The 16,955-nt window shown below is 30.7% G+C and overlaps 1 protein-coding gene across 1 annotated transcript in view; it reads left to right on the forward strand.

Moving 5' to 3' along the window:
* Positions 1–16,955, forward strand: part of LOC125070898 (hemicentin-1-like) — a 260,952-nt gene that overhangs the window by 57,963 nt on the left and 186,034 nt on the right. The window contains exon 3 of the mRNA XM_047680905.1: positions 12,375–12,406. The gene's annotated coding sequence lies outside the window, so the exon portion shown is untranslated. The remainder of the gene's footprint in view (positions 1–12,374; positions 12,407–16,955) is intronic.

Below are 16,955 nucleotides of genomic sequence, written 5' to 3' on the forward strand. Positions count from 1 at the left end.
TGTAGTAAGAAATGTTAAGTATTGATCACTACGCCACCAATATTGGGAGGTAAGATGTTATATCCTTTAAGCCACTCACTCTTCTTCCACTTATTGTTGTTTGGTGGTTGTACAAAGCTCTACTAACAAATAAACACATGAACATACATACATACAGGTCACTGTAAAATTAAATATTATTTATACTAATATTGTAGATACTAAAGTAACACTGTAGGGTGAGTGAGCCAGTGTAACAGTTACCACGTTTAGTGGTAATTGGATTTGTAAGCAATGATTATAATTTCATACGGAACCAATGTCTATGAACCGTGGTGATCCATCACCATCAGGTGGCCCATTTACCAAAGCGCCTTACATGCTATAAAAAAATCCACGATTTTCGGATAAAACTAAACCAAACTACTCGACTAACTTTATTAAATGCATATTTTCATATGCAAGATATATATATATATTGCTGTATTTTATATAACGAAATATTATTGTATAATCATTTAAGCGATCGTATATCGTCCGACCTCTTGTTTAAGCATTTGAAATTGTAACCGGTAGTTGGTACCCGCAAGACAGGCTTGCCTAGTGCGGGACCACTGCATGTTTTGTGACTATGTTAACTTTTCATGTCAATAAATTTATTTTTATTTTAATAAAGTTTAATATAACTCTAATCGACGGGTGTAATACATATCTCTCCTAAGCTTTTTCCCAATCGTAGGTAAACAAACGTACCGTTAGAGAAACCATAACACGGGAGAGTGCGTTTGAAATTATTTTTCATTATTGTCGATCACGTCTTATTTGTCAAGACATGAAGCAATAAACGAGTTTAAAAGTTAAGAAAAACTAGAAATTAATAAAAAAATTACGCTGATTTTAAATATAGAACAGGGTCTCGTATTTTACGGCTATTAAATATAGGTCGGTGCTCGGTTGCTAAATTTGTTTTGAAATTGATTGAAAATTGTAAAACTAATTACTTATAATAGTAACATTACTATATAAATAGTAACATTACTATATAAATAGATATAATTTATTAGTCAATTATTTATAATTTAAGCGTCAAGTTTATGGGCCGCCTAGCGATGTAAAGCGTCACAGGATCGTTCCTGATCTTTTGGGCTATTATTTTATCGTCCCAACTTCTCACACAAGTGATAAGCTTAAAAGGGGTAAATAAGAATATTAGTAATTTCTTAATTAATTTGAAGAATTGCTACTTTAAAAATTAAGGTAAGTGATTTATGAGAAAAATAAACTTAACGGATTACATAGCAAAACTTTGAACAGCAATGCTCCAGTAATTCACTTCGTATCACACTTTTGAAATGTTGACCATCGACTTACAGTGATACGCCATTTTGATTTGTATATCCTCATAATTATTATAGTCAAATTCGCAAGTCACATTCTAACATTACAAAATACAGACCAAAGATTACCACAGATACAGACACCATCTTATTATTAATAGCGTAAGTCGATTTCTGTCCCAGTGATTATGGAAGCTGCACGTAGAAGATCGGTTACGGCCTTTTTTTGAGGAGCCTTATATCCAGAAAATTAAAGAGTATTCTTGAGTGCAATTTATGAAAGAGTTACGATTTAACAAATAATGAATTTTAAAGAGCGAACAACAGCTACTGGCAGGGTAGAGACAGGCGCTATAAAAAAAAACAATAAAGACAAACGAAACGTGTGAACAGGCGTCATCAGTTTACAATGAATTTAAATCAAAACAAAACCTGTCAATGGTTTCAAAATTCCATAAAATAACTTAAATAATCGCGAGTTTCGCGAGTGACCTACTGGTTTCCACTTAATTATTAAGTACTTTTATTTTATTTTGAATTTATAAATATGGTATATCGTAAATTACGCCTATATTTTGAACCCACAATCTAAATCAATTAAAATGCATGTTCGATCGCACCCATCGCAGCGTCAGGAGCACATTCTCCGTAAGGAGTTGCAAACATTTAAAGGAGAACATAAAAATTAATTAAAAATTAAATTCTTAATCTGACATTCATTTCTATAATAAGATTCCACTATTATTCTAAACTTAGCCTATTAATATATTGAAATTTCACTTAAAAAAAAACATTAATCATTTTTTTTTATTTTACTCAGTACAAGATTATATGTATGATTAAAAAGCATAAATTCAGTACTTGTTGATTTTCAGGAAGGATACATAAATTTGATTGACATAAACTCTGTAATTAAAATGTTAGATAAGACTCATCTGTAGTGTCTTGCCGATTCTTCTCAGTAGAATCTACTTTCCGTACCGGTAGTAGCTTTATATTTCAAGTGTGTTCTTTATTTCAATAAAGACTATTTTTATTCGAATCGATCATTAAAAGAGACGCCGATATAGGTTTAATAAATACGTACCAACCATTTTTTTTAAATACGACGCGTCTGATATGTCACATAAACACGCCAGATAAAAATAGACGAAACAAAAATACTATGATATAAAACAAACCGTGTTATGTGCTGTATTCATGTTTTGACGTAAAGTACAACAAGAGTTACTGTGGTTGGTATAAACCATGTAAGCCTCACCTGTCATCCGTCACCATAAAAAAACGGTAAAACTATCCTTTTTTATTATTTCTCCCCGTTCCTTTACGACTCTACGCGGTTATTGTTATTGTCTGAATAATCTAAAACGTTATTTACGTGTAAGCTCAAATATAAGATAGAACGATAGCAATACTGTATTCTTTTAACGTTATTAGACATTATACCTAACAGAAAGCGTTATTTTTTTGTTATGGCAATTGTTGGCGGACGAACATATGGGCCACCTGATGGTAAGTGGTCACCACCGCCCTTAGACAAAGCTGCTGTAAGAAGTATTAACCATTCCTTACATGAGCCTATGCGCCACCAACCTTGGGAACTAAGATGTTATGTCCCTTGTGCCTGTGATTACACTGGCTCACTCACCCTTCTAACCTTAACACAACAATACAGAGTACTGTTATTTGGCGGTAGAATATCTGATGAGTGGGTGGTACTTACCCAGACGGGCTTGCACAAAGCCGTACCACCAAGTTATTAATCAGTCAATTGCAGTCCGAGCAAAGGTGCGTCAAAATCCTGGTTAAATATTCCAATGTTTTTTTGGTAGGCTTTTAGGTAAATTATATGATAAACATAAAGTCTTAAACAGTGACAATGTGCCACCAACCGTGCGATAATTACATGAAACACAAAATGTTGGTAGGTAGAATTATTGATAAGTGGGTATGGTAGACAAATTAGATCAACTTTCACATACCTGGTCAAAGTCTTTGAGTTATAATACTTATATAATAAAACGGTTCTGTTTAAAAAGAAACGCTTTAAGAAAAATATATTATAATATATTTTATATGTTATAAAAATAACAAGCGATCTTCGTATGGGTTAGAGGTAAATGAGTTGTTTACGTTCGAAGATAGAGCGATTTTAAGCATATAATTTCTCAGTATATTTTTTACTGACTAAATGACATTGATAAATGACGCTTATTAAACTATAAAAGATTACATTGTCATAGATGATAAAAAAGGAAGCAGTGAGATATTCAATTTAATTAAATATATTAACAACTGAGTTCATTCCGGTAGGATCTTAATTCCAAAGTGCATCTAAGAGCCTACCCGAATAAAGAATATAGAGATTTGGTTTTTAATTTAATTGTTATATGCTACATAAATGAAGTCGGGATAATATGTAGTTTTTATTTAATATTTGTATATAGAATGCGTATCTTTTATCTTAGCCTTCGGTACCCTTAGACTCAGCTTCACATTACCGAAATTCTTTGATGAAGAGGATGGGAGTCGTAAATTTTTTACGCTCTGCCAAATCTACCCATTTCTTATATCGAGATTCTGAAGGTTTTATTACCGAAATAATACAGCAGTCTTGTGTTTAGGATTTTGTTTGAAAATATGAAATAAAAACATTGGATTTCTATAGACGATATTCTTTTGATATTGTTAATTTGAAACGGGTTTATTTTGCGTTGTGATTTGGCTTGTTGTTTAATGTGAAGTTTACATGTAATGTGATTACTGGAGAGGTGAGAGGCAGGTGTTAGTGCCATATCTCTTTCTGTGCCCTTTAAACCCACATGCAAAATGCCATGATGATTGGTTGTGCAATAAAGCGTAGCAAAAAAACAAACAATATATCATATAGGACTAGCATTACTTTTGTAAAGTGTAGTACTAAAAATATAAAGCTGACTTCCAACCCTAACTACTTCTAACAAACTTTTCTTCTGTCATAAACACTTTCTCCCTGAACTAATTCTTACACTTACCGTCAACGTGACATGTTTGATCTTCCATAAATATTTTCTTGGCTGACATTTTTTTAAGAGGACAATATAAATTATCATAAAATGTCATCCACACAAAACCAGTGTCATAATCGATAATTTTATTTCACACGTCTAACCCTTAAGACGCAGCAACCGCGTTAATAACCAATAAATTTTATCTGATAGGCTTCCGAATAATTCGAATAATCGATTATCGCCCGGGGTTCGATTCTAATCGGAGATACGAATCGTGACCACACGCAGTCATTGTGAAAATACACGGGACACTTTTGTGCGCAAGAACGCGACTTGTATTAAAAAATAGTCATGTTAAAAGTTTTATTACAAAATAGTACAATTAAGTTTCCACTGAATTATAACGTAAATATTTATTAATACTTTTTTGATATTAATTTTTAATATTCATTAAATCGTAATGTATATAATAACTTATTATTTTGACTGTACTTTAAGTAATTACAAACTCATATCACTCACTCTAGATTGGCTGGAATCCCTTAGAGAGAGAGAAGAGCATTCGTATGTAAAACAGTGTTTTGTGTTGAATATTTTAATACCATAAAATATATAGTAAATATAAATATAACGAATAGTTTATATATCAGTGATTATACAACTTCGAAACACAATAAAACAAATACGTAGTTACGAATCCGAAATCCGTGTTAAAACCAAAAAAAAGTTTCCAATTAGTTGACGTTGATAGTTAATAAAAATAACCTAAATGACAAACTAAATTGAAAACTAAATAGTCATTTGTATAAACAATGTTTTCATTCTCACAATATAATTACATCATTGAATATCAATACCAAGATACATATTACATATAAGTTAACTCATATGATTAATGATAAATTGTTTTGAACTAAAAGAAAAACCTAAAAGTCCTAACAAACTTTTTATATTTAAAATTCGAATGTTTCTTTACGTAATATAATGTAAACGATTTAAATACTAAGTGACCATTTTAGTACAATCAACTCAGAATCGAGCGCGTATGTTTTTGTTGTAATAACAACAATTAAAAACGATATTATCTATCGAATAATTTAACAGAAAACTCAATTAAGGCCTCAAAAATTACTGGCAATACGCACAATAAAATATATTTGAGCAAACCTCTTTTAAATGTCGTTGAACATGTTTCCAGGAATTGTTTATTAAATGTTTTGTCTATAAGTATTTCATATAATTTCAATGATTAATTTGGACAAAATATAATTCATGTATCAATTTTTGTTTTAAAATAATATTCAATAATTGTACGAAAAAACATCTATTTATAAATATTTATTATTCCTCAAATCCTAATCAAAATTACTCGGAAAGGTAATCTTTCGTAAAGGGATCGGGATACGATCACATTACCATCAAACGTCCTTCATTCCTCGGTGAATGAATGAAGTGAATGAGTAAACATCTGCCCATTTGAACGATATCAATGTTGGCAATTTATTTAAATAAATGTATTCCCAAAACGAACATTCAAAATACAATGTTTTATTCCGCTATTTGAACTATGTAATCTTGCTCCATTGTTTTATCAGATACAATACGACTATGCGTATATACAAAATATTTACAAACGAACTTTAGGATATAAGTGATTTTTAACTTTAAAAGATTTTAACTAAAATTATAGAATTATCATCGATTTAAAAATCTGCTGATCCGACGCCCTGGGTTCAAACTGGGTCATTGGATTTTTCATTCAACAAATTATTCTCATTAGTCTGGAGTCCGGAGTCTGGAAGGTGTAAGTTTAAGTATTTCGTGCCTTTGAAAGCATGGAAAGCTATTGGGTCATACACCTGAATTATCTCTGGTCTTGTCAGATTTTCATCTCATCTGATTATAAGAGTGTACACTTGTACACTATGATATGACTTGCGCAGTTGAATATATCGTCTTGACCAAAATTGGATGAGAAATGCAAAGAATGTTATTTCGTTGATTCATTATTCTCTCATTCAGCAACGAAACTATAGATCAGTAGTGTTTTTTTACATAAAGATCGATTATAGGCCGAACTAAAATGTAATAATATAAACTCACGTCATATTCAATAAGATTATATAAATTTAGAGCCACTCATTCGTTAAGTATATGGAAAGAAACTGACCCTTAATAAGCAGGTGACAAAATAAAACTGTAATCAAAAATGTTAATTATGATGCTGCCATAATAAAAAACATGTAATTTACTTGGTGGTAAGGCGATTTGAAGGATGAGTCAGTGTAACTACAGGCACAAGAGACAAGGAGAGGAATAGTTCATGTTTCTTAAAGTGCCAACGTCTATGGGCCACTTAACATCTCCCTATCTCCCGTCTCCCTATATATAACTAAACATGCAGGGACGTTAAACTATCCAACTCCACTAAAAAAATAGAAAGATACCAAAGTCACAGAAAAAACGATTTTAGAGGTTATAAGAAATGAAAATGGGCAGTTTTAAAGAAGTAGAATTTATAAAACAATTTTTATATATATTTTCTTGTTTATATATGAAATCCAATATTTTATTTACTTGAATCTAGTGGGAAGTTCTGTTCTAGTTTGTGCTATTCGTGTGTATTTCATACCAGTAGTTTTGGAAATGCGTAAAGGTGCTTAAAGGTAAGTTACAGCATAAGGGCCACACATGGTGTACATTTTTTTCAAGAAAGATTACATGCGATTCCCATTTGTATTACAAAGAATTAGTAGTATTTGGTTTATATTGCTATTTGAAATGACACAGGCTAGGTGCGAACCTACGACTGTTACATCGCTAGACGGCTTTTAATAAAACCGTATATAGGTTAGCTTATATATTCATATAAGCTAACCTATATACGTAACTTAAGGTTCAGGGTTCAAATTCAGGGTCAATCTTAAAAATATTATTTAATTATTCAATCAATATATTCTCAACGGCTTAGATCTTTATAGTTTTTAAGCTTCTCAAAAAGCATGTAACGTCTTGTGCGAGAACATTTAGGAGGATATGTCAAGATCTATTTGATACTTTAATTTTTTCAGACATAAACTGGTCATTATGTAATTCAAAAATAGTTTGGTGGTAAAAATACCTGCCTATTGTTGAGTATGTTTGTGGAGATACACTACTCTAACAAGGGATCGAAGATGTTATGTCACAAAATTAAAATATTCTTTCAGCAATTGACCTTCTTCCCTTAAGTGTTATATCACTTCGTATCCTGTTTAATTTTATCCATAAAAACTGTATTAAGAAAATTTTCCTAAAACTTCTTCAACGTTTAAAAGTGTATAACTAGTTTTTAAATACACCCTTGATGAGCTTGCGAGGGAACCTTTTAGCGAGCTAAATAATTATTGAAGCTTCTACAGCAAAGATCCTGAATTTTTAATGACACCAACCTAAGGAAAGAGACAATCAACCGACCTACTTATTAAACAGTTTATATGGTCATCAAATACTTAAATTGTGATCTTTATCATTTTATTATACTTTTATATGTTTACTAAAGAATCATATCTATCTATCGCAAATAAATAGATATCATCATTGTTCATGTTCGTATATATACAAAATAATAATAGATACTATTATGCAAACAATTAAGGTCAATGAATTATGTACTGCAGAAAATCTGTCTTAAATGCTGAAAGCATTAACAGCCTGCTTGCTAGCTATGAAGGTTTTATATATATTTAGTGAAGAAAGTTCTCCTCGAATAAACAATCATCAGTAAACTAAATCCGTCTGCCATAAAGAAAAATCTATTATGAAATGCTGTGCGAATTTTTAATCTGATTGAAAACCAAGTTATCCATTGTTATTTGCCCGGCGTTCAGAGGCCATGCCTCATCAAAATTCATCTCCTGAATAATTTAAAACATTCACGTCTCGTGGTCTCGGCTTAATTTCAACACAGCTAATTTGAAGTGCGATAAATTTGAAGTGTAAAGAAGCTAGTCTTGACAAATATTTCGGAACATTTTCTCATTGTTTTGCTCCATTGTCATAGAATTTCTGTTGAAATACATGGAGCTTTATGTTTGGCAAGTTTTCCTCATATGTTTTAGAACCATCCATAATGTATAATATCGGCATTACGTGACTCCTAACCAAAGATTGCGGATCTCTACTAATAAATTGAGATATCATTGTTTTGTCTGTCTATATTTATCAATTGTCATAACCATTAGTTGCTATAAAATATTAAAGTAATTATTAAGATTAAAGTAAAATCGGTGCTAGATGGTGCTGTAGCACATTAATTAAACCGCCATGACAATAATTTAGACTGGACTATCTATATGTATAAGTATAATACATGTTACATTTAGATAAAAGTGTCCATTGATAACTTCAGCAAGCAATATTAACATTTATTGCTATAATATGTATCTTATATCCCATACTAAAACAGACGAAATATCTAAATACAACTTAAAGCATCCGCTTTCCGTTTCAGCTCACAAAGCGTTTACGAATTTAATCCCTTTTGAGTCAAAAACAGTAAGAAATTCCAAATAGACCAACCGAACGATATCTCGCCGATGTTTCGCAAGAAAGCAAGCAATAAGTTTATTTCGCCCTTCTTTTAACTGAGTAAGGGTTTAACGGAAGGACGAACGTTTCGTAAATAAAATGGTAATAAATTCAGTGAGCTATAAGGAAAATTATGTTTCTGGATATCTTGTGAACTATCATGATGAAAATCAGCACTGAATGTTTATGGTCTCATCATCAATACTAAAACTCGTCGGTCTCGTCTTTTATTATATATATGTCAATATGCATGTAGTTAGAAGAAGTGGACTTAAACGGAAAATTTATAGTTTTAATCTATGGGAATGACTTTGAATTTTAATGTGCTTAAGCTTATCGTTACTTGTTGATAAAGAAAAACAGCATAAAAAATGTGCTGACGAATCCGCATTGGAGCAGCGTCTAGAAATAAATTCCAAAATCTTCGTCCTTAAGTGGAGAGGAGGCATTCTTTTATATTGTAATGTATTGACAGAAGTCAGACAGCATCCAGTCCTCTGGCAGACAGAAATTCATTACTCACGGATGTCGACAAACAAGAATAGCATTAGCGCAAGTCGTTTGCATGGTTGGCCGTGTGTAATGTCAATATATCTGAATGCAAGGCGAAAGCGTGTAGTGTGTCCGTGCTTGTCTGAGCGTTGGGGGTATTATGATGTATTAAATAATGTAGGTAAAACGTACTTATTTTAGATATACTTTAACATTTTTCTTAATCGTAATTTTAATTTAGAAAGCTTCAAGTATATGAGAGAAATTACATGCCCGAACTTAGTATTATAAGTTTTGCTTTACTTCTTGATAAATGGTCACCACCGCCCATTGGCAATGGCGCTGCAAGAAATATTAACTATTCCTTACAGAACTAAGATGTTATATCCCTTGTGCCTCCCTTTAAACTGGAACACAACAATACTGAGTACTTTCGTTTACCCCGACTGGCTTGCACAAAGCCCAAACAATCAAGAAATGTTAGAGTTTCTATCAAAATAATATAATTGTGTATATAAATAATGTTGTTATACGTGTAGCTAAATTCGTACGGTTTAATTGTCTGTTCCTGTCTTATTATTACTACTATTTCGTTTTTCTAAACGCATAAGCCTATCCTGCAAGGGACCTCAAATTCTAGTATTTTTTTAAATCTATACACTAATTTATATTGTCTAACATTAATTTAAAATGCTATAGTTGTAGTTTTAGATTTGTTACGATAGAGACTGTATATTCTGTTTTATTAGCAGTCCAAGCTTTGTTGGCATACAGAGTCGTTGTTGTATGTATGTATTTTTTTCGTCAATAATGAACAGCAAAAATATCTTTGACGTGAAATGGTAAGACATTTATATCCACAAAAAATAAAAAGAAACCTAAAATTGATCCCTATGGAACACCCATTTTAGCACATCTAATGTCTCATAATACACTTTCTGACATTTCATATTAGTGTTGAAACTACATATTATTGTTAGACAAAATTCCACATGCTTATTCAGTAAAATTAATATTCTTGTAAATTTTAATAAGAAATCTTTGTATTATACATTTTCACAGAAGAGATTATACAAACGAGCAAATGTAAAACTGGAAAGAAAACAATTTAACTTTTTAAATTACCATTCATGAGCTTCTAGCGACTAGCATTTCATTTTCTCTAAACAAATATCTCAAGATTTTACAAAAATACCGTGAGTTTTAAAAAATCATTAAGAATTTACATGACAAGTCAACTAAGAAAATTACATGTAAATTTACATTATTGTATTGTTTCTATATGTAGTGTCTTTGTTTTATATACTTAATATTATGTCATAATATAATTTATTATTATTTTTATATAGAACTGGTCTGACTTAACTAACTTACTATTAATATGTAACATATACGGTAATATAATCGGTCCGATTTTGAAAGTACTTCCACAAGAAATCTCTAAGTTTCAAAGTTGTCTGCCAAATGAATGTAAATAAGTGGAAAGGTATTACCAAATCTTTTATTTTTTTCCACCTTCTTTACACTAAGGTGTTTTGTTACACAAAAAAAATAAATAGTAATAATATTGATGATAGAACAGAATTCAATTGTTTCGGTTGTATCGGTTCGTGTAAACGAAACGTTGACAGATATCTGTTAGCAGAAAACGTTCCGGTTTACATCGAGTGATCCGATTTAAAAACTGCTGACACTAGCCGAATGACGAAACACGGTGAAGAACTTTGATTGCAAAATTTTTTACATTTTGTTAAAGTTACGTTATACAATGAATTTCGATTTTCAGTTGAGAACGATTTGTGGGAATTCATTAATGTTATAATCATAATGATTATGGTACTAATGTTATTTCATAAAAAAACGTAGCCTAATGTATTTAACTGGACGCAGATTTTATTAAATATCAACAAATTTTATGCCATAATCAGGTAAGCATTACTGAATGTCCATGTGCTTAATTTATGTTGAAATTCACATGATCGCCGGTTAAAGAAAATATCGAGAGGAAACTTACATGTGTTTAATTTCAATTAAATTCTGCCACATGTGTATCCACCAAACCCCGCTTGGGCTTAATTAAGTGGAATTAGGTCCTAAGCCCAAAACTGAGACATTTATAGGGTTTTTATTCTTTAATTATTGCTATATCGATTTAAAGGACGAAGAAGAATTAACAGAATATATTCCATAATGTACGACGCACATATAGCATAGGGTATGGAATATTCACGGGTGGATGCGGATATATTACATATTATATATTTCCCGAATATATTAGGTGTATTATCTTCTAGGTGAAAAAATATTTGAATAATACAATCTAATGCTATAATATCAAAAGATCTAAATTATTAATGTTATATATTAAAATAAGATGTATGCAAAGAGGATGAATAGCTTTACATATCTTTTGGTCTATTTTTTTTAATTATAAGTTTTTTTTTTAAATTCAGTGTATGCTCAATGCTATTTTTAGTGAGATCATAATGTTTCGAAACAACTACTAAATATTGAAATATGTCGTTGTCATACTTTGATTTTCATGAAGGAGATATTATTTATTAAATCATACTCTTATTTTCTTTGGATTGTACATAATCATCATTACCAACAATCATTGCATTGCACTGTAAGAAATAATTATCCCTTAGATCGCGAATACACCGCCAACCTCTGGAACTGAGATATATGTCCCTTTCGCCAGTTGTACTGACTTATCCTTCAAACTGGAAGACACCGATACTAAGTATTGCTGTTTAGTGGTAGAATATATAATGACGTATGTACCAGGTGAATTTTCACAGCGCTATACAACTAAGTAATACCACCTAAATAATACAATATAATTTGTGAAAAGTGGTAACTACTGTATTTTTTTTTGAAATTTTTATTTCAAACCAGTGGTAGCTATATGTTAATTTTACATATTTTTAAGGTAATTTGTAATTTAATGAGTGATGATATAAATGTATCGATACACAATTAACGAAGAAAATATTTATTGCAGGTGGATACAACGTCGACCGGTCATGTAGAAATGTGAGTATGACTATAGTTTATTATTGTTATTATGTAGATAGATTAACTTATTAGTAGCAGAACCTGAGGTTTTGGGTTCAAAGTCCAGATTTGACTAGTAAAATTGAATTCCTTAGCGGACTGAATTTTGTTTTATTTTCGGATAATACGTAAAGCTGTTGACTCCCGTACTAAACTCTCTCAGGTCTTTTCAAATTGCCGCCCCATGCATATAATATATCCTGATTGGAAGTCAACAAGTATTAGTTCCACACTTTTTATCACCTATATAATCTTTTATTGAATAATATGCTTTGTTTATTTTTTTAATTTTGTACAAATGATTTGAATTTATGAATCGGTAAAGTTAAATGTTAGCTCACTTGATATTTAAATTGATAATGTTATCAAAAAATAATAAGAAACCGTAATCCTATATTACGTAAGGATAAAATAGAAGAACCACATGCTTATTGATGACAGAAGTATTGTTCCTATTTTTATGACAGTATCGCTATTTTATATCAGGAATAACGAGAGGGCATTGAGGGGCAATAAAATGGTATATTCCTCATGTTTATGGACCAAGGAATCGGCAGGTTGCGATTTTTGTCACGTAGCACGCTTTTTCGAAGATTTGCCGCTTATGGATGGAGAAAACGCTAATATAAATTCATATTAATGAGCTTATATTATTGGAGCATTTACTCGTACGAAAAAAATATAATGACCTCATTTATTATTCAATTCTTAGTTAAATAAAGTAATAAGTTGAAAAGTCCTTGGTTGTACTTAAAATCTTAACTGTAAATCAATACAAATTTAGATTTTTTTTTTTTCTAAAATTGGCTTTGATGAAATTCAAATTTTAACAATTTAATTATGATGTTCTAAAATTGTATGCGCATTTAAAGAGTAATTTGATGACACTTTATTCGTATGAAATATACATATATATATATTTCTGATAATTTATTAAAACTTGTACCACAGGCTCGACGCTGTAAGCCCTAGAACTTCGTTTCCTTTTAACGTTAGTTCTTTGAGAGAACAATCGAATCGAATGGAATATACCAACGCTAATGATTCCGCCAGAGATCTTCGGGTCGTATTCTTTTGAAATTTTCCTTACTACACATTCAAGTATTAATTCTAGAATGAAAAAAATACTGTTTTAACCAAAGAAGAGGAGACTGTTACTAGTTTTTCTGGCAAAATTCCATAGCATTCGATTGTTCTATGTAAAGGGTGACGGTATTTTTATTTCCTCACAAAATACAATTCTTATAAGTTTACTACATATAACATTTGTGTTAGACCAATAACTGGTAGTGTACGTTTCTATATTCATCATCAGGGCACTGGTGTGTCTGCCAACCTAATTAGGTAAACATCTACAGTGTTTACTTTTTGTCATGTAGAGATTCGATATCCCAAAAACTTAAAAACAAATAGCGCGTTATATTAAAAAATACGGAACACTGTAAAATTAAAATACGCTTAATAAAAAAAATATTCAACTAACGAAATTCATCTAAAATAGAATCATAAATAATCAGTTATCATTCCACAAAAAGCAAGTAACAAATCAAATATAAAAGCAGATTTTCCGTCCCCAACTTATTATGAGTACCCTTGAAATCCGAACGGAACAATTAGACTCTCCGAGGGTTCCCTTGCGAATGGAATCGCAAAAAGTCGAAATTACTTATGTTTGGTGAACTACTAACGGACTTAATTAGAGAAAGTTCGTCGCTACTCGGTTTTTACTCATCTGACGTTTGATAGAATGCCGAAAATGAGTTTAGGGACTCATTTTCTATCTTACTTTTGTATATATTAGCCACTGTTAAGATACGGACTTCGCATACAAATTTAGAGAAACTTTTTTATGAATGAGGATGATTTTGCTAACCGTACTTGATTATAAATTTTACGAAACGCCCTACGATTATACATTCTTTTATCATTCGTTCATTCGTTAATCTTGTCGATGTTAAAATTTCCAGAGCCCAAGAATTATGTACGAGAAATTATTTGCTATGGCTAAAGCATTATATCGTTTCCACTATCTGTAACGTAAAGATAGTTGAAGTCACAGGCTGTTTGCATTGCAACCTATGGCTTGATGTATGTCGACTTTTATAGATATGATATATATAGTTTTTATAGCTATTCTAAATATAATTTCAGGTGCAAGGAATATAAAATGAATAAAATATTCAAAAGGGTTCAAGATTACACATAAACAAGCATTGATATTAAAGATATGTTTATTAAAGATGAATGCTAATATTATAAATACGAAAGCAACTCTGTCGGTCTGTTTCTATTTAACGGCTAAACTACTGAACCGAATTATATGAATTTTTTTTATGTGGCAAGCTTGAAATTTAAGGAAAGTTACATTATAAAGCCAAACCTTAGAATCAACCCCTAAAACACGAGACAAGCCGCGGTTGACAAGAAGTTATAGTTTAATATCTATTCTATGGATATTTTTAAGTTATAATAGATATTCAAACATAAAATTTCATTGTACTATGACATTCATATTCAAAACTACATACAACCAAGTTATAAAGCATATAGGCTTTATGAAAATATTTGGTCAAATCGAACTTTTATTTTTAAACCCATAAACCTACCTTGTCCAACAATACTATTGGAAACGGTTTTGACGAAACGGCTCTAACGAAAAACAATTTTCAAACTACAATTGTTAGTTCATATTTTATGATAAAATACGTGAATTAAAATATAACTTATTTGACTAATTACGAAAACTACATTTATCGTTCCTATCTGAAATGAAGACAAAATTAGAAGGTTTCTTGTCCGTATTAAATTGATAAAAACATGCAAAACAAATTAGAAACGAAAATAAAATAACAAGAACTTCAAAGATCATTAAAAAAATTAAAAAGTTTGAAATCGTTACCATTATAAAAGTCCGTAGAGAAATGAAAATTTTATAATTCGATAAATCCAGTGAAGTTATTTGGTAACATTTAAAACGTTATAACATGATCAATAAAATTGATATCGACAAAGTTATCTCGATAAAGTTAGACTCGATAAATTCGTCATCATTTTTCTCATAATATACTTCGGATTTCCGTCCTGTTGAATATTGAACAGAGAATAAATTATCTATAACACCGGTTAGTTGGAAAATCGTCGCGTTTGCCCAAATTGGTAATTTACATTTGAAATTACTGAAACTCTACAAGTAATTGACTGGTCGAAATATTCTCATTGGATGTTCAGTTTAATTGCTTATTGATGTATTGATGACGTGTATTGGATTTGTATTTGATTGCAGTTTTATTATTAACACGTCGTTTAAAGGGTTGTCATGGAAGCGACTTGCTTTATCATTGTCGACCAACGACCAACCGTTATAAACGGATAACATATAACGTAACAATACTAGATTCATCTTTGGTTTCCTCTTATTGTGCTTCATGATCAGATCATATTTATTGTATATTATAATTCGCTTATCCACGTGCAATTTCTTTGGGATTGGTGTTATTTTCCCACCCGAAACTAACTTTCCATGGGTATTGTTTGTAATAAATGACCAATATACGAATTTATAAGTTAATTTGGTATCGAATTGATATAAACATGTATATTATTTATCGGCGGTGACGTTAACGTATAACGTTGGATAGTTAATTTGATGTTCAGCCCTCCAAATAAAAACAAAGAAAATAAACATGTTTAGACACAAAGTAGCAAAATTTACAAAAAAGTTTCTTTATGGTTTGAAACGGTGCCGACAAATAGCGTAAACGAGAATTTTATTAAAATATAGTATAAATTACTAAATTTTAATATTAAATACGATTTAAATAATGTTATTACGGTGTTTATAATTTCGATGGATTAAATTATTTGTTTTATAGATAAGATAATTTGTTTATAAAAATGAGAGAAGTATTTACACTAATTATATTTTCTTTCGTTTGTTTTTTTTAATTAAAAATTAATTTAAGTAAAGCGATTCGTGTTTCTTGCGATTAGATTATTCTTTGTAAACCTTTAGTTGATTTCATTTGTTAGTCTTTTACGGCAAATGTTGGATTTGAAATTGAAAACAGTTCCTCTTTATTGGATAATACAATCTCGTATGAGATTAAAACACTATGTACTTTTTTCAAACATTACAAATGTTAATATTTTTTAGGCATTCTCGAATCACATAATAGTCTTTCATTTGACAGCCTAGCCATTACACTTAACGCTTAGTTAAAAGGTTAGTAGGCTATTTATTGAGTACTGAAGCTATTCGTCTACGATATTTTTATCACTCTGTTTCTCTTTCAAAAAGTAATTGATATTTTATTTTCCATCCCACATAAAAGTAGATTCAATCCTTAGACCCGTTGGGTACCCCAAGGGGCTAAGTATTGAATCTCTAAAAAATACTTTTCGCTAGGCGGGACGTAACCACTGAAGCCCACAATTGCGTGAACAATCAGTGTCCTTGCTTAATAAGACTAAATAATAAAATTTATCTTCAACACAAACACACGCTAATGAAAAAAATGTATCGATATTT

This window comes from Vanessa atalanta, chromosome 18 (assembly GCF_905147765.1).
Source record: "Vanessa atalanta chromosome 18, ilVanAtal1.2, whole genome shotgun sequence".
Taxonomy (NCBI): domain Eukaryota; kingdom Metazoa; phylum Arthropoda; class Insecta; order Lepidoptera; family Nymphalidae; genus Vanessa; species Vanessa atalanta.